The sequence below is a fragment of the Zea mays genome, chromosome 6 (assembly GCF_902167145.1).
Source record: "Zea mays cultivar B73 chromosome 6, Zm-B73-REFERENCE-NAM-5.0, whole genome shotgun sequence".
Taxonomy (NCBI): domain Eukaryota; kingdom Viridiplantae; phylum Streptophyta; class Magnoliopsida; order Poales; family Poaceae; genus Zea; species Zea mays.
This window is the reverse complement of record NC_050101.1, coordinates 97,604,722-97,626,522: the sequence shown is the minus strand read 5'-3', so window position 1 is coordinate 97,626,522 and position 21,801 is coordinate 97,604,722.

Below are 21,801 nucleotides of genomic sequence, written 5' to 3'. Positions count from 1 at the left end.
CTCCCCTTTGTGAAGCCGGAACCGACCGAGCTCCCCCTCGATCGTTTCCCGCTTGGTGATCTTGGTGAGCTCATCTCCCTCGTGCGCGGTTTTGAGTACATCCCAAACCTCTTTTGCGCTCTTCAACCCTTGCACTTTGTTATACTCCTCTCTACTTAGAGAGGCGAGGAGTATCGTTGTCGCTTGAGAGTTGAAGTGCTCGATTTGGGCCACCTCATCCTCATCATAATCCTTATCCCCTATAGATGGTACCTGTGCACCAAACTCAACAACATCCCATATACTTTTGTGGAGTGAGGTTAGATGAAATCGCATTAAATCACTCCACCTAGCATAATCTTCACCATCAAAAGTTGGTGGCTTGCCTAATGGGACGGAAAGTAAATGTTTAGATGTACGAGAGTAGTGTAAGGGGATCTTACTAAACTTCTTACGCTCTTGGCGTTTAGAAGTTACGGAGGGCGCATCGGAGTCGGAGGTCGATGTTGATGAAGTGTCGGTCTCGTAGTAGACCACTTTCCTCATCCTCTTTTCCTTGTTCTTATTCCGGTGCGGCTTGTGGGAAGAAGATTTTTCCTTCTTCTCTTTGTGGTGAGAAGAAGATTTCTTCTCCTTCCCTTTGTTGGAGGAGCTCTTCTTCTTCTCCCTCCTTTTGGTGCGGGACTCTTCCGATGAAGTGCTCCCTTGGCTTGTAGTGGGCTTTTCGCCGGTCTCCATCTCCTTCTTGGCTTGATCTCCCGACATCACTTCGAGCGGTTAGGCTCTAATGAAGCACCGGGCTCTGATACCAATTGATAGTCGCCTAGAGGGGGGGGGTGAATAGGGCGAAACTGAAATTTACAAATATAAACACAACTACAAGCCGGGTTAGTGTTAGAAATAAAATCGAGTCCGCGAGAGAGGGCGCAAAACAAATCGTAACCAAGTAAAGCGGTGAGACACACAGATTTGTGAAAGGGAAATGTGCCCTTGGGCCATTTCTAAGTATTTTGGTGATTGGGTGTCAACACAAGTGCTTAAATGTAAATCTATGCTCATGGATGAACAAACTGCAAATCACAAGTACAGGTACGTTTCTAAGCCTTAGTACATTCGTTTTGTGTACTAATATACTTGTCTAAGTGATAGAAACAAAGAAAAGAAGAAAGAAGAAGAGTTGGCTGTGTACAGCCAAAAGGCTGCTTCGGTCTGGGGCACCGGACTGTCCGGTGGTTCACCGGACAGTGTCCGGTGCGCCAGGCTGCCTCGGCGTAAACTGCCCGCTCTCGGGAATTTGCCGACGGCGTACGGCTATAATTCACCGGACTGTCCGGTGTGCACCGGACTGTCCGGTGAGCCAACGGTCGGCTGGGCCAACGGTCGGCCGCGCAATCTGCGCAGGACACGTGGCCGAGCCAACGGTCGGAAGGGGGGCACCGGACTGTCCGGTGTGCACCGGACTGTCCGGTGCGCCAACGGCTCCTAGATCTTCAGCAGTCAGCAACGGTCGACTGCGCCAAGTATGGAAATAAATCGGGCACCGGACAGTGTCCGGTGTGCACCGGACTGTCCGGTGCACCCGACGACAAAAGACAAGGATGGCCTTCCATATTTATTCTCAACGGCTCCTAGCTGCCTTGGGGCTATAAAAGGGACCCCTAGGCGCATGGAGGAGCATACCAAGCATTCCTACAACACTTCTAAGCACCAAGACATCGATCTCGCGCATTTGTTTAATTGTGATAGCATCTAGAGCTCTTGTGGAGTTGTGAACTCATTGAGTTGTGTTGCGAGCTCTTGTTGCAACTTGTGTGCGTATTGTTGCTCTGATTTTTGAGTCTTGTGTGTGTTGCTCATTCCCACCTTACTCCGTATTTCTTTGTGAATCTTAAGTGTAAGGGCGAGAGGCTCCAAGTTGTGGAGATTCCTCGCAAACGGGATATTGAGAAGAAAAGCATAACACTGTGGTATTCAAGTTGATCATTGGATCACTTGAGAGGAGTTGAGTGCAACTCTCGTCCGTTGGGACGCCACAACGTGGAGTAGGCAAGTTTTGTACTTGGCCGAACCACGGGATAAATCACCGTGTCCTCTCTGTGTTGAACTTCTTGTGATTATCATATTGTGCAAGATCTTCGCTCTAGCCACTTGGCATTAACTGTGCTAACACTTAATCAAAGTTTTGTGGCTTAAGTTTTTAAGATTTACAGGATCACCTATTCACCCCCCCTCTAGGTGCTCTCAATTGGTATCGGAGCCGTTCTCTTCAAGAAAGGGACTAACCGCCCGAAGAGATGGATCCTAAGGGGAAGGGAATCGTGATCAACGACAAGGAGAAGGAGTCCTTCGTCAACGAGCCAAGGGACGACAAGTCCAACGACTCAAGCTCGGGCCACAGACGCAAAGATGGGAAGAAGAAGAAGACAAGACGCATCAAGGAGATCGTCTACTACGACAGCGATGAGTCTACTTCTTCCCAAAAGGATGAGGACAACGACTACAAACAAAAGACGGTTAACTCAAACTTTTCTTTTGATTATTCGCGCATTCCGCATAGCTCAAATACTCATTTGCTTCCCATTCCACTTGGCAAGCCTCCTCACTTTGATGGAGAGGACTACGGATTTTGGAGTCACAAAATGCGTACTCACCTATTTTCTCTCCATCCAAGCATTTGGGAGATTGTGGAAAGTGGAATGAAATTTGACAGCTCGGATAGCCCTTCATTTATAAATGAACAAATTCATAAAAATGCACAAGCTACTACTGTGTTGCTAGCCTCTTTGTGCAGGGACGAGTATCACAAGGTGAGCGGCTTGGACAATGCCAAGCAGATTTGGGACACCCTCAAGATCTCTCATGAGGGAAATGATGTCACTTTACTCACAAAGATGGAGTTGGTGGAGGGTGAGCTCGGACGTTTCGCGATGATAAGGGGCGAGGAGCCGACACAAACATATAACCGGCTCAAGATCCTTATCAACAAAATAAGGAGCTACGGAAGCACGCGATGGACGGATCACGACGTCGTCCGCTTAATGCTAAGGTCATTTACCGTTCTTGATCCTCACTTGGTGAACAATATTCGTGAAAATCCTAGGTACATCAAAATGTCGCCCGAAGAAATTCTTGGGAAGTTCGTAAGCGGGCGGATGATGATCAAGGAGGCAAGATACGTGGACGACGCGTTGAATGGTCCCATTCATGAGCCTCAACCCATTGCTCTCAAGGCAACAAGGAGCAAGGAGGCGCTACCCAGCAAGGTGGCGCAAATTGAGGCGGCCGGTCTTAATGATGAAGAGATGGCCCTCATCATCAAAAGATTCAAGACGGCACTGAAAGGTCGCAAGGGACAGCCAAGCAAGACTAAGACCAAGGGAAAGCGATCATGCTTCAAATGCGGTAAGCTTGGTCATTTTATTGCTAACTGTCCCGAAAATGATAGTGACCAGGAACACGGGAGCAAGAGGGAAAAGAAGAAGCATTACAAGAAGGCCAAGGGCGAGGCACATATCGGAAAGGAGTGGGACTCGGATTGCTCCTCTTCCGACTCCGACAATGAAGGACTCGCCGCCACTGCCTTCAACAAGTCATCCCTCTTCCCCAACGAGCATCACACATGCCTCATGGCTAAGGAGAAGAAGGTATGTACTCGAGACAGTACTACTTATGATTCTTCTAGTGATGATGAATCTAGCGATGAGGAAATAGACTACTCTAGCTTGTTCAAGGGATTGGATAGAAATAAAATTGATAAAATCAATGAATTGATTGATGCATTAAATGAGAAGGATAAACTCTTAGAGAAACAAGAAGATTTATTATATGAAGAGCATGATAAATTTGTAGAAGCTCAAAGATCTCATGCTCTAGAAGTTAAAAGAAATGAAATGCTTTCTTGTGAATTATCTTCTTACCATGAGACAATTTCTAAATTAAGGAGCATTAATGATGATATGAGTGCTAAGTTAGAAATAGCAAATAAATCTAATTCTTGTGTAGAACATGTTATGATTTGCACTAGGTGTAAAGATTTTGATATTAATGCTTGTAGTGAACACTTAGTTTCTATTTCAAAATTAAATGATGAATTAGCTAGTCTTAATGCACAACTTAAGACTAGCAAGAGTGATTATGAGAAACTAAAATTTGCTAGGGATGCCTACACGGTTGGTAGACACCCCTCAATTAAGGATGGGCTTGGCTTCAAGAGGGAAGCCAAGAACTTAACAAGCCATAAGGCTCCCATTCCCGCTAAGGAAAAAGGGAAGGCCCCTATGGCTACTAGTGCTAAAAAGAACCATGCCTTTTTATATCATGATAGAAGACAAACTAGAAATGCTTATAGGAGTTATAATGCTTATAATGATTTTGATGCTCATGTCATGGTTGCTTCTAGTTCCTCTTATGTGCATGATAGAAATGTTAGTAGGAGAAATGCTATTCATCATGTGCCTAGAAAGAATGTTAGTCATGCTCCTAGGAAAGTAGTAAATGAATTTTCTACAATATATCATGCTTTGAATGCTTCCTTTGCAATTTGTAGAAAGAATAGAAAAGTAATTGCTAGGAAGTTAGGGGCTAAATGCAAGGGTGATAAAACTTGCATTTGGGTCCCTAAGGACATTTGTGCTAACCTTGTAGGACCCAACATGAGTTGGGTACCTAAAACCCAAGCCTAAATTTGCCTTGCAGGTTTATGCATCTGGGGGTTCAAGCTGGATTATCGACAGCGGATGCACAAACCATATGACGGGGGAGAAGAAAATGTTCACCTCCTACGTCAAGAATAAAGATTCCCAAGATTCAATCATATTCGGTGATGGGAATCAAGGCAAGGTAAAAGGGTTAGGTAAAATTGCAATTTCTAATGAGCATTCTATTTCAAATGTGTTTTTAGTAGAGTCTCTTGGTTATAATTTACTATCTGTTAGTCAATTATGCAATATGGGGTATAACTGTTTATTCACAAACATAGATGTGTCTGTCTTTAGAAGAAGTGATGGTTCACTAGCTTTTAAGGGTGTATTAGACGGCAAGCTTTACTTAGTTGATTTTGCAAAAGAAGAGGCCAGTCTAGATGCATGCTTAATAGCTAAGACTTGCATGGGCTGGTTGTGGCATCGCCGCTTGGCACATGTGGGGATGAAGAACCTTCACAAACTTCTAAAGGGAGAACACGTGATAGGACTAACAAATGTAAAATTCGAAAAAGATAGACCTTGTGCAGCTTGTCAGGCAGGTAAACAAGTGGGAGGAGCACATCACAGCAAGAATGTGATGACCACATCAAGACCCCTGGAGCTGCTGCATATGGACCTCTTCGGACCCGTCGCCTATCTGAGTATAGGAGGAAGTAAGTATGGTCTAGTAATTGTTGATGACTTTTCCCGCTTCACTTGGGTGTTCTTTTTGCAGGATAAGTCTGAAACCCAAGGGACCCTCAAGCGCTTCCTCAGGAGAGCTCAAAATGAGTTTGAGCTCAAAGTAAAGAAGATAAGGAGCGACAACGGGTCCGAGTTCAAGAACCTTCAAGTGGAAGAGTTTCTTGAGGAGGAAGGGATCAAGCACGAGTTCTCCGCTCCCTACACACCACAGCAAAATGGTGTGGTAGAGAGAAAGAACAGGACACTAATCGACATGGCGAGGACGATGCTTGGAGAATTCAAGACCCCCGAGCGGTTTTGGTCGGAAGCCGTGAACACGGCTTGCCACGCCATCAACAGGGTCTACCTTCACCGACTCCTCAAGAAGACGTCATATGAACTTCTAACCGGTAACAAACCCAACGTATCTTACTTTCGTGTATTTGGGAGCAAGTGCTACATTCTAGTGAAGAAGGGTAGAAATTCGAAATTTGCTCCCAAAGCTGTAGAAGGGTTTTTGTTAGGTTATGACTCAAATACAAAGGCGTATAGAGTCTTCAACAAATCATCGGGTTTGGTTGAAGTCTCTAGCGACGTTGTATTTGATGAGACTAATGGCTCTCCAAGAGAGCAAGTTGTTGATCTTGATGATGTAGATGAAGAAGATGTTCCGACGACCGCTATTCGAACCATGGCGATTGGTGATGTGCGACCACAGGAACAAGAAGAGCAAGATCAACCTTCTTCCTCAACTATGGTGCATCCCCCAACTCAAGACGATGAACAGGTTCATCAACAGGAGGCGTGTGATGAAGGGGGAGCACAAGATGATCATGTGATGGAGGAAGAAGCGCAACAGGCACCTCCAACCCAAGTTCGAGCGATGATTCAAAGGGATCATCCCGTCGACCAAATTCTGGGTGACATCAGCAAGGGAGTAACTACTCGATCTCAATTAGTTAATTTTTGTGAGCATTACTCCTTTGTCTCTTCTATTGAGCCTTTCAGGGTAGAAGAGGCCTTGCTAGATCCGGACTGGGTGTTGGCCATGCAAGAGGAGTTAAACAACTTCAAGCGCAATGAAGTTTGGACACTGGTGCCTCGTCCCAAGCAAAACGTTGTGGGAACCAAGTGGGTGTTCCGCAACAAACAGGACGAGCACGGGGTGGTGACAAGGAACAAGGCTCGACTTGTGGCAAAAGGTTATGCCCAAGTCGCAGGTTTGGACTTTGAGGAGACTTTTGCTCCTGTGGCTAGGCTAGAATCAATTCGTATCTTGCTAGCATATGCCGCTCACCATTCTTTCAGGTTGTTCCAAATGGATGTGAAGAGCGCTTTCCTCAACGGGCCAATAAAGGAGGAGGTGTACGTGGAGCAACCCCCTGGCTTCGAGGATGAACGGTACCCCGACCACGTGTGTAAGCTCTCTAAGGCGCTCTATGGACTTAAGCAAGCCCCAAGAGCATGGTATGAATGCCTTAGAGATTTCTTAATTGCTAATGCTTTCAAGGTCGGGAAAGCCGATCCAACTCTTTTTACAAAGACTTGTGATGGTGATTTATTTGTGTGCCAAATTTATGTCGATGACATAATATTTGGTTCCACTAATAAAAAGTCTTGTGAAGAGTTTAGCAGGGTGATGACGCAGAAATTCGAGATGTCGATGATGGGCGAGTTGAACTACTTCCTTGGGTTCCAAGTGAAGCAACTCAAGGACGGCACCTTCATCTCCCAAACGAAGTACACGCAAGATCTGCTGAAGCGGTTTGGGATGAAGGACGCCAAGCCCGCAAAGACACCGATGGGAACCGACGGACACACCGACCTCAACAAAGGAGGTAAGTCCGTTGATCAAAAAGCATACCGGTCAATGATAGGGTCATTACTTTACTTATGTGCTAGTAGACCGGATATTATGCTTAGCGTATGCATGTGTGCTAGATTTCAATCCGACCCTAAGGAGTGTCACTTAGTGGCGGTGAAGCGAATACTTAGATATTTAGTTGCTACGCCTTGCCTCGGGCTCTGGTATCCAAAGGGGTCTACCTTTGACTTGATTGGATACTCAGACTCCGATTATGCTGGATGTAAGGTCGATAGGAAGAGTACATCGGGGACGTGCCAATTCTTAGGAAGGTCCCTGGTGTCGTGGAAATCTAAGAAACAAACTTCCGTTGCCCTATCCACCGCTGAGGCCGAGTATGTTGCCGCGGGACAGTGTTGCGCGCAACTACTTTGGATGAGGCAAACCCTCAGGGACTTTGGCTACAATCTGAGCAAAGTCCCACTCCTATGTGATAATGAGAGTGCTATCCGCATGGCGGAAAATCCTGTTGAACACAGCCGCACTAAGCACATAGACATCCGGCATCACTTTTTGAGAGACCACCAGCAAAAGGGGGATATCGAAGTGTTTCATGTTAGCACCGAGAACCAGCTAGCCGATATCTTTACCAAGCCTCTAGATAAGAAGACCTTTTGCAGGTTGCGTAGTGAGCTAAATGTCTTAGATTCGCGGAACTTGGATTGAATTGTAGCATACATGTGTTTATGCCCTTGATCATGTTCCTTTCTGCATTTTGTTGCTTATTGTGGTGCTCAAGTTGTACAAACACTCCCTGGACCTCACAAGTCCGTTGCAAAGTGATGCATAGTTTTAGGGGGAGATGTGTTACAACTTGACCTTTTGAGACTAACCATATGCTTGAGTTTGTTTGACTTAGTCTCGAAGGAGAATTGAAAGGGAAAAGGTGGACTTGGACTATGAAAGACTTCCACTGCACTCCGATGAGAGGGTAACTAATTCCAAGTTCATCTCATGAACTCTTATTGACATTTGATCTTAATTGAAGATTTTTGTGAGGCAATGGGGTTAAAGGGCCAAGATTGATCCCGTTTTGGTGCTTGATGCCAAAGGGGGAGAAAATAAAGGCCAAAGCGATAAATGGATCAGCTACCACTTGAGAGATTTTGAAAATACTAGAATAGAGCTTTTGGTTTGACAAAACTCTTAAACTCTTTTATTGCATCTCTTGTCAAAAGTTGGCTTCTTGTGGGGAGAAGTAGCGATTGTAGGAAAAAGGGGGAGTTTTTGAAATCTTTGATCAATCTCTTTTGGAATGACTCTCTTTATGCTTCAACATGTGTGTTTGACTTAGAGATAGAGATTTGAGTTTGATTTACAAAAACAAACCAAGTGGTGGCAAAGGATGATCCATATATGCCAAAATTGAATAAAACTCGAAGTTATTTTATTTGAAGTGTTTTTTTTGCACTTGTTCTAGTTGCTTTATGTTGTGTTGGCATAAATCACCAAAAAGGGGGAGATTGAAAGGGAAATGTGCCCTTGGGCCATTTCTAAGTATTTTGGTGATTGGGTGTCAACACAAGTGCTTAAATGTAAATCTATGCTCATGGATGAACAAAGTGCAAATCACAAGTACAGGTACGTTTCTAAGCCTTAGTACATTCGTTTTGTGTACTAATATACTTGTCTAAGTGATAGAAACAAAGAAAAGAAGAAAGAAGAAGAGTTGGTTGTGTACAGCCAAAAGGCTGCTTCGGTCTGGGGCACCGGACTGTCCGGTGGTTCACCGGACAGTGTCCGGTGCGCCAGGCTGCCTCGGCGTAAACTGCCCGCTCTCGGGAATTTGCCGACGGCGTACGGCTATAATTCACCGGACTGTCCGGTGTGCACCGGACTGTCCGGTGAGCCAACGGTCGGCTGGGCCAACGGTCGGCCGCGCAATCTGCGCAGGACACGTGGCCGAGCCAACGGTCGGAAGGGGGGCACCGGATTGTCCGGTGTGCACCGGACTGTCCGGTGCGCCAACGGCTCCCAGATCTTCAGCAGTCAGCAACGGTCGACTGCGCCAAGTATGGAAATAAATCGGGCACCGGACAGTGTCCGGTGTGCACCGGACTGTCCGGTGCACCCGACGACAGAAGACAAGGATGGCCTTCCAGATTTATTCTCAACGGCTCCTAGCTGCCTTGGGGCTATAAAAGGGACCCCTAGGCGCATGGAGGAGCATACCAAGCATTCCTACAACACTTCTAAGCACCAAGACATCGATCTCGCGCATTTGTTTAATTGTGATAGCATCTAGAGCTCTTGTGGAGTTGTGAACTCATTGAGTTGTGTTGCGAGCTCTTGTTGCAACTTGTGTGCGTATTGTTGCTCTGATTTTTGAGTCTTGTGTGTGTTGCTCATTCCCACCTTACTCCGTATTTCTTTGTGAATCTTAAGTGTAAGGGCGAGAGGCTCCAAGTTGTGGAGATTCCTCGCAAACGGGATATTGAGAAGAAAAGCATAACACTGTGGTATTCAAGTTGATCATTGGATCACTTGAGAGGAGTTGAGTGCAACTCTCGTCCGTTGGGACGCCACAACGTGGAGTAGGCAAGTTTTGTACTTGGCCGAACCACGGGATAAATCACCGTGTCCTCTCTGTGTTGAACTTCTTGTGATTATCATATTGTGCAAGATCTTCGCTCTAGCCACTTGGCATTAACTGTGCTAACACTTAATCAAAGTTTTGTGGCTTAAGTTTTTAAGATTTACAGGATCACCTATTCACCCGCCCCCCTCTAGGTGCTCTCAATTTGTTTTACCGAGGTTCGGTTCTCGCAAACCTACTCCCCGTTGAGGAGGCCACAAAGGCCGGGTCTCTTTCAACCCTTCCCTCTCTCAAACGGTCCCTCGGACCGAGTGAGCTTTTCTTCTTCTCAATCAAACGGGAACAAAACTTCCCCGCAAGGGCCACCACACAATTGGTGCCTCTTGCCTTGGTTACAATTGAGTTTTGATCACAAGAACAAGTGAGAAAGAAAGAAAGCAATCCAAGCGCAAGAGCTCAAAAGAACACGGCAAATCTCTCTCACTAATCACTAAAGTCTTTTGTGGAATTGGAGAGGATTTGATCTCTTTGGTGTGTCTAGAATTGAATGCCTAGCTCTTGTAAGTGGTTGGGAAGTAGAGAACTTGGATGCAATGAATGGTGGGGTGGTTGGGGTATTTATAGCCTCAACCACCAATTTGACCGTTGCTGGGAGCTCTCTGCTCGATGGTGCACCGGACAGTCCGGTGCACACCGGACAGTCCGGTGCCCCCTGCCACGTCGACATTGCCGTTGGATTCTGACCGTTGGAGCTCTGACTTGTGGGCCCGCCTGGATGTCCGGTGTACACCGGACATGAACTGTTCATTGTCCGGTGCACCAGAATGGGCGCGTCTGACGACTGCGCGCCACTAGCGCGCATTGAATGCGCCTGCAGGTAGCCGTTGGCGCGGAAGTAGTCGTTGCTCCGTGGTTCACCGGACAGTCCGGTGTACACCGGACAGTCCGGTGAATTATAGCGGAGCGGCTTCAATCAAATTCCCGAGGCTGGCGAGTTCCGGAGGCCGCGCTTCTTTGGAGCACCGGACACTGTCCGGTGTACACCGGACAGTCCGGTGAATTATAGCGGAGCGCCTCCAGAAATTCCCGAAGGTAGTGAGTTCGAGCTGGAGTCCTCTGGCGCACCGGACACTGTCCGGTGTACACCGGACAGTCCGGTGCTCCCAGACCAGAGGGCCTTCGGTTGCCACCTTGCTCCTTTGTTGAATCCAAAACTTGGTCTTTTTATTGGCTGAGTGTGAACCTTTTATACCTGTATAATCTATATACTTGGGCAAAACTAGTTAGTCCAAAGATTTGTGTTGGGCAATTCAACCAACAAAATTATATAGGAACTAGGTGTAAGCCTAATTCCCTTTCACCAGGCCTTAGCGCGCCTTAAGTCCCCTCCCCGTGGCCGGAAACGCTCATCAGAGTTGCTCCGGCCCGCCCGAGGTCTTGCCACCGTCGTTCTCCCCTCTCTGCCCGTGGATTCGTGGCCTCTTCCCCGCCATTGAGTTTGTCGTGGCGCCCTCTTCCCCTCTGCCCAACTCCGGTGACCCCAGAGCCACCCTAGCTCGTGCTCGCCTCAACTACGGCGACCTCACCGCCGCGGAGAGGAGCGGCACCGCCCGCAGCCGTCTGTTTCCCCAATCTGACCACCCCCCCGTCCGATCTTGATCGAACGGCTCGGACCGTGGGTACCGCTTCGCGCACGCACACTTGACGCCCTGACCCACCTGTCAGCGTCACCCGCAGCCGCTTATCCTTCCCGGTCTGATTTCCCCTGTCCAATCTTGATCGAACGGCTCGGACCCCCTCGGACCCCTGTAGCCGTCCGTCTCCCCACTAGCGCTGGACCCGCTCGGTCAGTGCACTCTCCCCCTCTGTCGCTGACACTCCCTGTCCCGCTTGTTAGTGCTCGCTCGCCCGCGCGCGCACCCTCGGCCGCAGATCTAATCTCAGCCGTCGGTTTCTGATCCAACGGTTGAGGGAGCCCGATACCCCTACGCGTGGCTGTTTTGCTTAAGAAACCCCCTGGTTTTAGGAAATCAATCCGTCGTCCTCTGTTTTAGCGCATAGGTCCCTGGTTTGTTTTAATTAGACCCCTGGACTTTTATTTAATCACAGATTTAGCCCTAATTTCATATTTCAAACCTCAAAACTTGTTTATTTCATATCTTTTTCATATGAACTCCAAATTTAGTGGTTCAAATTGCAAAATGTTCACCAAATTATTCTTTGTTCAAATAAAATATGACCAACTGCAATCTGTACACTTTAATTTTTACACTTAGAATATAGGATTAATGTTTATGTTAGTTTATTTATTTAATAAAATAAATAAAATGAAAGCCCTAGGAGTTAAAACATATTGAATTTTGTGAGATTAGTGTTATGCATTTTATGGATTCACTTTTGGTTTAACCTTTAGACCCTAATGTGATAAATAGAATTAGGTATGTAATTATGGATAATATTTAAAGGATAATCAAATTCCTAAATGAGAGTAGTTTATATTATAATTCTAACTTTCCTTTGTTTTAATCTCTACCTAACCCTTTTGAGCTATGTCCTAAACATTTAGAGAGTAATCAATTCCCCAATTAGGATTACTCCATTTTCTTTGTAGCTTGATATCATCCCCCTACACTTAATACTATACCTTTTTGTGAGTTAATGATTGTAAATGTTTGATGTGCTCTTCATTTATACTTTTCCAAATGTATTGAATGTATGCTCCCTTTACTTAGACAACGAGCAGTCTGAGGTTCCTGAGTGTGTTGCCGAAGATCCCTCTGAGCAACAACCTGGTGAAGGCAAGTGTCCTCAGACCTATCATGTGCTACTTTACATTAAATTCATTGTCCTGCATTACTTTATTGAAACCTTGTTTACCTTGTCCTAGTTTGTATTTCCCTTACCCTTATTTACCTTTTTGGGTTAATCATGGTTAGCTTATCTTATTGCTTAAACTTAATCAATAAATATGATGTGATCTTTTATGATACGATGATGTTATCACGATGAGTTCCTTGTGATTGCTTTAGGGGGCTTAGGCTCTTTCTTGAGTGCCTCTCCGTAAGGACCTGTTTGGGGTGTGAAAACCTGGGATAACAGTGCAACCATGAGGGTGGAATGGGACGCCCTTAGCTGAATAATTAGAGGAACCAGAGGAGTAGTTGGCTTCGCCGTAGGGCCGTCAATGGGGTCCAGGCACAGTACTTGCTCTGTCGAGGTTGGTTGCAGAGGTTCTTTGATTTGGTTTTGTTAGTCACCCTTCCCTTGGAGAGATGTAATGTATTTATCAAACTGGAGAAACCTAACGGGTGGCTATGACCCCTGGGAAATCTTTGTAAAGGCTACATAGTAAGACCCTGCTAGGTCACCTTGGTAGTGATCAATGGAGAGGCTAGAACCCTGGGCAGAATGGGAATCACTGCTTGTGGGTAAAGTGTACAACCTCTGCAGAGTGTTAGAAACTGGTATATCAGCCATGCTCGCGGTTATGAGCAGCCTTGGGATCCTCTTCGATTAGAAGAACAATGGTTACTTTTATGATGATGATTAACAATGGTGATTATAATCCTAATCTCTGGTATTTCCTCTTGGAGGGAGTGCCTCTGGGTAATAACTGGGTTATTACTAAAATTTGGCTATACTTATAAGTAATAAAACTTGACTAACTAAAAGCAACTGCTTAACTTTAAACTCCACATACATCTAGTCTACTTTAGCCAAACGGGACATTTGCTGAGTACGTTGAAGTGTACTCACCCTTGCTTTACAAACCACCCCACCCCAGGTTGTCCCCTTTGCTCTCAGTGCTCAGGAGGAGAAGCTGGCAACATGGATGACTTCGAGGAGTTCCAGGAATATGACGAGTTTTAGTTCTTTCTTAGTGGCAACATGGATGACTTCGAGGAGTTCCAGGAATATTACTAATTAAATGGGAATGGGCAAGGTACCAATTAATATGGTACTAACCAATGACCCCCTCCACCCACCCACCCACCCATCAAGAAGTGAAAAATTCAGCTTTCATCATTTTTATCAATAAGGTTATAATTTTTGTGCTTTTTTAATAAGCACCTGAAGTGACATTTTTATTTTTGCAATAGTTCTGTTATGTTATGCTTGCAAGCCCATATTCCTCTACCCATGTTATCAACATACTTCATTTTCTCGCTATGCAAAAATATTCTTTTAATTCCAATTTTGGTGATCCCGAACATATTTACCAAAATTTATTTTAATAAGTGTTGCCTTATGCTATTTTCCTATGTGTCGTGCTACACTGTAAATATCATGTGATAGTAATTGTGCTACTTCTTTGTGAATATTTGCATCAATTCTTGCAACTATAACATCTACATGTACATTTATATAGCTATATGTGCATTGACATGCCAAACATTATGTGTACAACTATTTTACAGCCTATTAAGCACATTTCATATCGCGTGCTGTGCAATTTTTTCCCAATCACTATATGATTCTGTGTTCTTCTGAAATATTGATGTGGTATGCGAGTAATGAAACTTCTGGTCAATATAAATATATTTATTACTGTGTGCTTACTATTATGTTACTTTCCTTTTTAAAAAAGTAAATTAAAGGCCTATAAGATATTGATTATGGATGTCCATTGTTTGCAGCAGGCTATGTAACATGAATGTGTAGCCATATCGCATAAATTGCTCAGTTCTATCAAACTGATAATACTATACACCTCTTACATGTTTTACGGAAACGATCTTAGCAGTTGTCCTCTGATTGTTTGTATTATCGACATCTCAAGCAGAGGATGATGCCAACTTACCTAGCAGACAAGAAATAAAAAGGAGGTAAGTTCTTTACTAAAAGAATAGTTTTTTATTAGATTTCTCAATAGAGTTTTTTCTCTCCTGAGATATGTATTTATATGTTTATATTTCGTCTTATTTACCTTTTTGTAATCTTGTCAGTGTCTATCTATGTTGGACTAATTGATCTGGAATGATGGCATTTTCAATATCATGGTATCTCAGTATAGAATTAAGCCGCAAGTTGAACATTTATTAATGCATTTTCTTACATATTAGCTAATTGTTACTAACTTTTTCCAACTAATTAGGTTGTGATTGAGGAACATCTTCACGCACTCGACGACACTATAAAAAATTCACTAGCTCATACAAAAAGGTAAAATTTCTACATTTTCTTTCCCTAAAGGTTTATTTATTCCATTAGCAGTTTTTCTCCACCGCAAATGACTAAAAATTTATATTTCCTATCAACTCTATGTCATATGAGCATTTTATTGTTCCACCGTTCATAATGCTAGCTCTGAAAGAAAAACCTACTAAAAGACATGTAAGTGCCTCAACCTTAATTCTAGATTTAGTTTTTCCCTTACATAGTAGTTTTATTGTGTTTATATGGTACATTTTGTCCAACTTTTCACATGGTTAATAAACAAACTCAAAATTTACCATTTCCTTGTCAAAAAAGAACCATCAATATTATTTTATACCAATCTTATATAGCCATATACAGTTCTTTTTCCTTACACACACAATCATATAACCCAGCTCCAGCGCGCGCTAGGCGCACCTTAATTACTAGTTGGATTAATGGATAGGGAGAGCCGGAGACTTGGAGTAATCTACTACACTGACTCGAGCTCGCTGTTGTTGCCACGTGCACCACCCCTAGCCATAGCCGCCGCCACGCGCTTGCCGTGCGAGAGCATATTGGCTGGGGTACATTCCTGTTGTACTAACTAACACAAACGTGCCCGCAAGATAAGATCCTTCAGGTCTCAAACCGTTCGTACCTTTCCAAAATGGGGAAACTCATTAAAATGCCGTTGAAAGTAATTTGTTTTATCTCCATTTATTTTATACATTTCTATTAATCATTTAGATGTAACATATTGTTGCCAGTGTTGTCTATTTATCATATTTTTCCAAATTCTTATAACCATTTTCAAAGTTTCAAAGTCTTACACTAACGGACTCGTCTTTTTTGCCGAGTGTCTCATCCTTTGGATCGGCAAACATGTTATCGGTAAAAGTGGTTTTTAGACGAGTACTTTTTTCGGGCACTCTGCAAATACTTTGCCGAGTGTTACATGTTTTTTGAATGGTGTGATTCGAACTCGCAACCTCTCTCTCGCGCATAACCTTCTCTACCACTACACTACTACATCAATTATGTCTATATTACGTTTTCATTCCTCATGTATTATAACAAAGCGATAGTAATTTGATTATTTGAGGCACTAAATAAATTCAGTTGAAAATGTTGGCAACTATAATGTGCATAAGTTTTATTTTGATAGTTTCTACATCTGAGGCCGTTTACAAAATTTGAATTTCAAATTTAAAACTTCACACGAATTTTTCTATGATAAGATGATTTAAAATCAAAAAATTGTCAATTACAAAGTTTCGTTACGTTTCGAGACCTATAACTTTTATTTTCATTGTTTTTCCATCCGAGATAGTTTGGGAACTTCAAATTTTAAAATTCAAACATAGTTTTGCACTTTTGCATGACAAGATGATTTCAAACCAAAATATGTAAAATGCAAAGTTATATAACTTTTTAATACTTACAACTTTTATGTTGGTGGTTTTCCATTCGAGGTCGTTTTCAAAATTTAAATTTTATATTTTTAAAAATTCAAACGTAGTTTTCATGATAAGATAACTTCAAATGAAAAAGTTGCCAACTATAAATTACGAGAGATATATAGGTTTTATGAACAAATTTACTTTTATTTTGTTACATGGAGAAATGATCAAAATATAAATTGTACATCTTGATGAGTTATACAAATTTTAGTTTAAAATTTTTTCATTTAAATTACTTTGTTGCTTCAAAATGTGATTTTTAAATTGTGTTTGCCTAGTTTTGAAAAAACACTCTAGCAAAAAGTTTTTTTGCCGAGTGTTTTTTTATCGAGGATTTTTTGCTTGGCACTCAACAAAAGAGTTTCTTTGTCGAGTGCCCGAAATAAAACACTCGGCAAATTATTTGGCATTACCGAGCCAAACTCCGGTAGTGTTGGACGATTTCTTTTTAAAAAACAGCTAAAAATTGATATCGGTCTAGTCCGTTAACGAGAAACCAGACCGGTTTTATCGTTTTTTCGACCGGTTTTGTAATGCATGTCCCACCCAAAATCTGCACTAAACAGTGGACCAAGTATTTCTTCTTTTAGATTTCTTTGTAACTACAAACTTGGAACGAACCTCTCGAATTCTTTTTGCGATAATACAGCTGAATCCATTTTGATCATGCACATTGTAGTCGATGGTTCTCCATTCCATGGAGTATTTGGTTGTTTATTTGCCACGGTCCCTAACTATTTCACTAAATATTTCACTGAACGACAATACATTGTTCCTAGGATTCCACACGAGCAAATCCGCTGTATCACACACGGAGGAGAAGGCTTTTGGCATTCGTTACATCCACTAGTCTGGTCTGGCAGCACTGGCAACTTAGTAGTCGTTATCGTAGTCATCGTTGTTCCGGTTGAGGAACCGCCTGACAGCTCGGACAATGGTGCCCAGCGCCACGAAGAGGATGAGCGTCTCGAAGCCACCGCCGACCCCGACGTCCACGCTCAGACCGGGGGTGAACAATGAGAACGTCGACCACCCGTAGCCATATCTGTAGCTGCTGAAGAACAGGCCCAGTAGCCATATCCGCCTCCCAAAAGCGGCGCCACCACAGGCGGCGGGTTGATGTAGATGTTCGTCATGCGCATGCATCGCACAAGGTAACATTTTGCATTATGAGGACACAGCATGCGTGCATGTCAGCGTGCATGCGGACACAACATGCATGCATGTCAGCCTTCCTACGCTACATTTTTGCAGACAATTGAAATTTCAGTCTCAACTAGTGAGCTGAACTGTTGGGAAAGATGTAGCATATAAAGGATCTATTTAGGTGTTATTTGGTTCACATATTTGCAAAGTAATTGGTAACTGATAACGTTAAATCATGTTCATTTAAGTCAGGGTCGGGCATAGGGGTGTGCGACCGGTGCTGTATAGGGCCCCTAATTTCTAATTAACCCAAAATATTTCCTACGCAGTAGGTGCCTGGAAGTGAATTAGATCAATTTACCTTGGCCTGTCTTTACAGTTCGCAAGGTCGTCATAACTCTATTATCTAGCCCACACCGTGTCCTGTCTTTCGTTCAAGCGACTTATTGTCAAACAGCCAGATAAGTTATTCATTAAATTTTTATTCACCTATTTTGTTAGTGTATCTTTTAGGCCTCCTTTGGAATGCAATAATTTTAGAGAAACCATACAAGAATTTCACATAACCCAGTTCATTTTCACAAAAAAATGTAGAAAACGGGAAAAAATCCTGCATTCCAAAGGGCTTTTATAATTATAATAGTTTGATTATTATTTTCACCTGGTCTATGCATGTTTATAAGACCAAACCCAGCAATGGCTGACTGCGGATCTGTATCCTATGGAGTGGCACGCGACGATACAGAGTTGCGCAGTAGCCCGGTTTCTAGGAAGCTCCATAAACGGCTCCGTAAAGCGGTGTAAACAAGGCATCGTTCCTGTTCCCGCCAAAGCCCTGAAACAAAAGCCGTTGGCCCCTGTCCGAAGACACAAGTTGCCCAAAGTCGCAGTGCTGCATCGACCGAGCCTCGGGTACAACCTCCACCATAGCATTTCATCGAAGCTCTTGTCGCCGGATTGCAGCTCCGCCTCGTCTTTGGCTCGGCCACAGCTAGTATCGCATTTCGTCTCTGTTGCAGCCATCCGCAGTCCCCGGCGGTAGGTTTTCGGTGCGTTCATCGTTTTCATTTATTCCCCCGCCGGATGCGAGTTCATCATTTTGATTTCCCCCGCGGATGCGAGTTCATCGTTTGGATTTGTGCCACTTGGCGCAGCCTTTCAGATGTAGCAACGAAGGACGACCAGCGTCGTCTCAGTTCTGATGGAGGCCACTACACTGGAGGGTTCATGCTGCAATTCGTAAGCTAGCCTACGGAGGGCCAGCCGAAAGCAGAGTATCGAAAAGACGTCGAACGTTGCTTCATCGTTCTTCAAGGTCAGTACGCAATAATTAAAGGTCCTGCACGATTATGGCATCCGGTAGATTTGAAGTTCATAGTCGACCGTGCTCCAGCGCCGCGGATGGGGGCAACGTCCTTCGACCTAGGAGACAAAACTCGAGAACTTGAGCGCGAGCCCGACAGCTCGGAGGAAGAAAATAGATCTCGTGTCGCCATACCGACGAAGGAAGGAGGAAGTTCGGAATGACGGTTGGGTTGCGCGGATGAGAGAGAATACACGAGAAAAAGGAGCGCCCCACCCCTGGCCCGTTTTTCCGTCGCCGGATACAGCGCATGCTGGGCAACTCAACAGTGCAAAGACGTGCAAATTTTACGGATGCACGCCCATATACGACCCCTGGTGGAGTTGGTCTAAGCTTACTAGACATCTGGTGTTTCAAGATCCAACTATCAACATCATGTCTTTAAATAATCAATCTAAAAAATATAATCTAAATATAAATCTAGTTATGAAAACTGTAAGAAAAACAAAGAATAGATAATCTAACTTAGGGTCCGAAGGGAGCTGTGGACAAAATTATTATAAAAAATCACAAACGTCTAATCAAAGCCTTGCAAAACTGGGTGTGACAGGCAACTTAGAAGTCGTCGTCATAGTCATCATTGTTCCGGTTGAGGAACCGCCTGACAGCTCCGACAATGGCACCCAACGCCACGAAGAGGACGAGCGTGTCGAAGCCACCGCGACCCCGACGTCCACGCTCAGACCGGGGGTGAACAACGAGAACGTCGACCACCCATAGCCGTATCTGTAGCCGCCGAAGAACGAGCCCAGTAGCCATATCCGCCTCCCAAAAGCGGCGCCACCGGCGGCAGGTTGATGTAGATGTTCGTCATGCGCATGCATCGGACAAAGTAACATTTTGCATTCTGAGGACACAACATGCATGCATGTCATGTGCATGCATCGGACAAGGTAACATTTTGCATTCTGAGGACACAACATGCATGCATGTCAACATGCATGCGGACACAACATGCATGCATGTCAGCCTTCCTACGCTAGATTTTTGCAGACAATTGAAATTTCAGTCTGAACTAGTGAGCTGAACTGTTGGGAAAGATGTAGCATATAAAGGATCCATTTAGGTCTTGTTTGGTTCATATATTTGCAAAGTAATTGGTAACTGATAACGTTAAATCATGTTCATTTAAGTCAGGGTTGGGCATAGAGGTGTGCGACTGGTGTTGTATAGGGCCCCTAATTTCTAATTAACCCAAAATATTTCCTACGCAGCAGGTGCCTGGAAGAGAAATAAATCAATTTACCTTGGTCTGTCTTTACAGTTCGCAAGGTCGTCATAACTCTATTATCTAGCCCACACCGTGTCTTGTCTTCCGTTCAAGCGACTTATTGTCAAACAGCCGGATAAGTTATTCATTAAATTTTTATTCACCTATTTTGTTAGTGTATCTTTTAGGCCTCCTTTGGAATGCAAGAATTTCAGAGAAACCATACGAGAATTTCACATAAAACAGTTCATTTTCACAGGAAAAATGTAGAAAACGGAAATAAAAATTGATGCATTCCAAATGGGCTTTTATAATTGTAATAGTTTGATTATTATTTTCACCCAGTTTGTGCATGTTTATAAGACCAACCCCAGCAATGGCTGGCTGCGGATCTGTATCCTACGGAGTGGCAGGCGACGATACGGAGTTGCTCAGTAGCCCGATTTCCAGGAAGCTCCATAAATGGCTCCGTAAAGCGGTGTAAACAAGGCATCGTTTCTGTTCCCGCCAACGCCCTGAAACGAGAGCCGTTGGCCCCTGTCTGAAGACACCGGCTGCCCAAAGTCACAGTGCTGCATCGACCGGCCTCGGGTACAACCTCCACCGTAGCATTTCATCGAAGCTCTTGTCGCCGGATTGCAGCTCTGCCTCGTCTCTGGCTCGGCCACGGCTAGTATCCCATTTCTGCTCTGTTGCAGCCATCCGCAGTCCCCGGTGGTAGGTTGCCAGCGCGTTCATCGTTTTCATTTATTCCCCCGTCGGATGCGAGTTCATCGTTTTGATTTCCTCTGCAGATGCGAGTTCATCGTTTGGATTTGTGCCACTTGGCGCAGCCTTTCAGATGTAGCAACGAAGGACGACCAGCGTCGTCTCAGTTCTGATGGAGGCCACTACACTGGAGGGTTCATGCTGCAATTCGTAAGCTAGCCTACGGAGGGCCAGATGAAAGCAGAGTATCGAAAAGACGTCGAACGTTGCTTCAGGGTTCTTCAAGGTCAGTACGCAATAATTAAAGGTCCTGCACGATTATGGGATCCGGTAGATTTGAAGTTCATAGTCGACTGTGCTTCAGCGCCGCGGATGGGGGCGACGTCCTTCGACCTAGGAGACAAAACTCGAGAACTTGAGCGTGACCCCGATAGCTCGGAGGAAGAAAATAGATCTTGTGTCGCCGTACCAACGAAGGAAGGAGGAAGTTCGGAATGATGGTTGGGTTGTGTGGATGAGAGAGAATACGCGATAAAAAGGAGCGCCCACCCCTGGCCCGTTTTTTCCGTCGCCGGATACAGCGCATGCTGGGGAACTCAACAGTGCGAAGACGTGCAAATTTTACAGATGCACGCCCATATACGACCTCTGGTGGAGTTGGTCTAAGCTTACTAGACATCTGGTGTTTCAAGATCCAACTATCAACATCATGTCTTTAAATAATCAATCTAAAAAATATAAATCTAAATATAAATCTAATTATGAAAACTGTAAGAAAACAAAGAATAGATAATCTAACTTAGGGTCCGAAGGGAGCTGTGGACAAAATTATTATAAAAAATCACAAACGTCTAATCAAAGCCTTGCACTTGATAGTTCTATTTTTAAATGATTTATTGAGAATGGTCTTTTATTCAATAGTTTGGTACATGGCCTCGATTTCACATGATAAAATTTCTCTTGGACAGGTCGTGTAGTAGGATAAAATATGCTATGTCCCAGCGCTGATGATCCTATCTCTTTACACGTA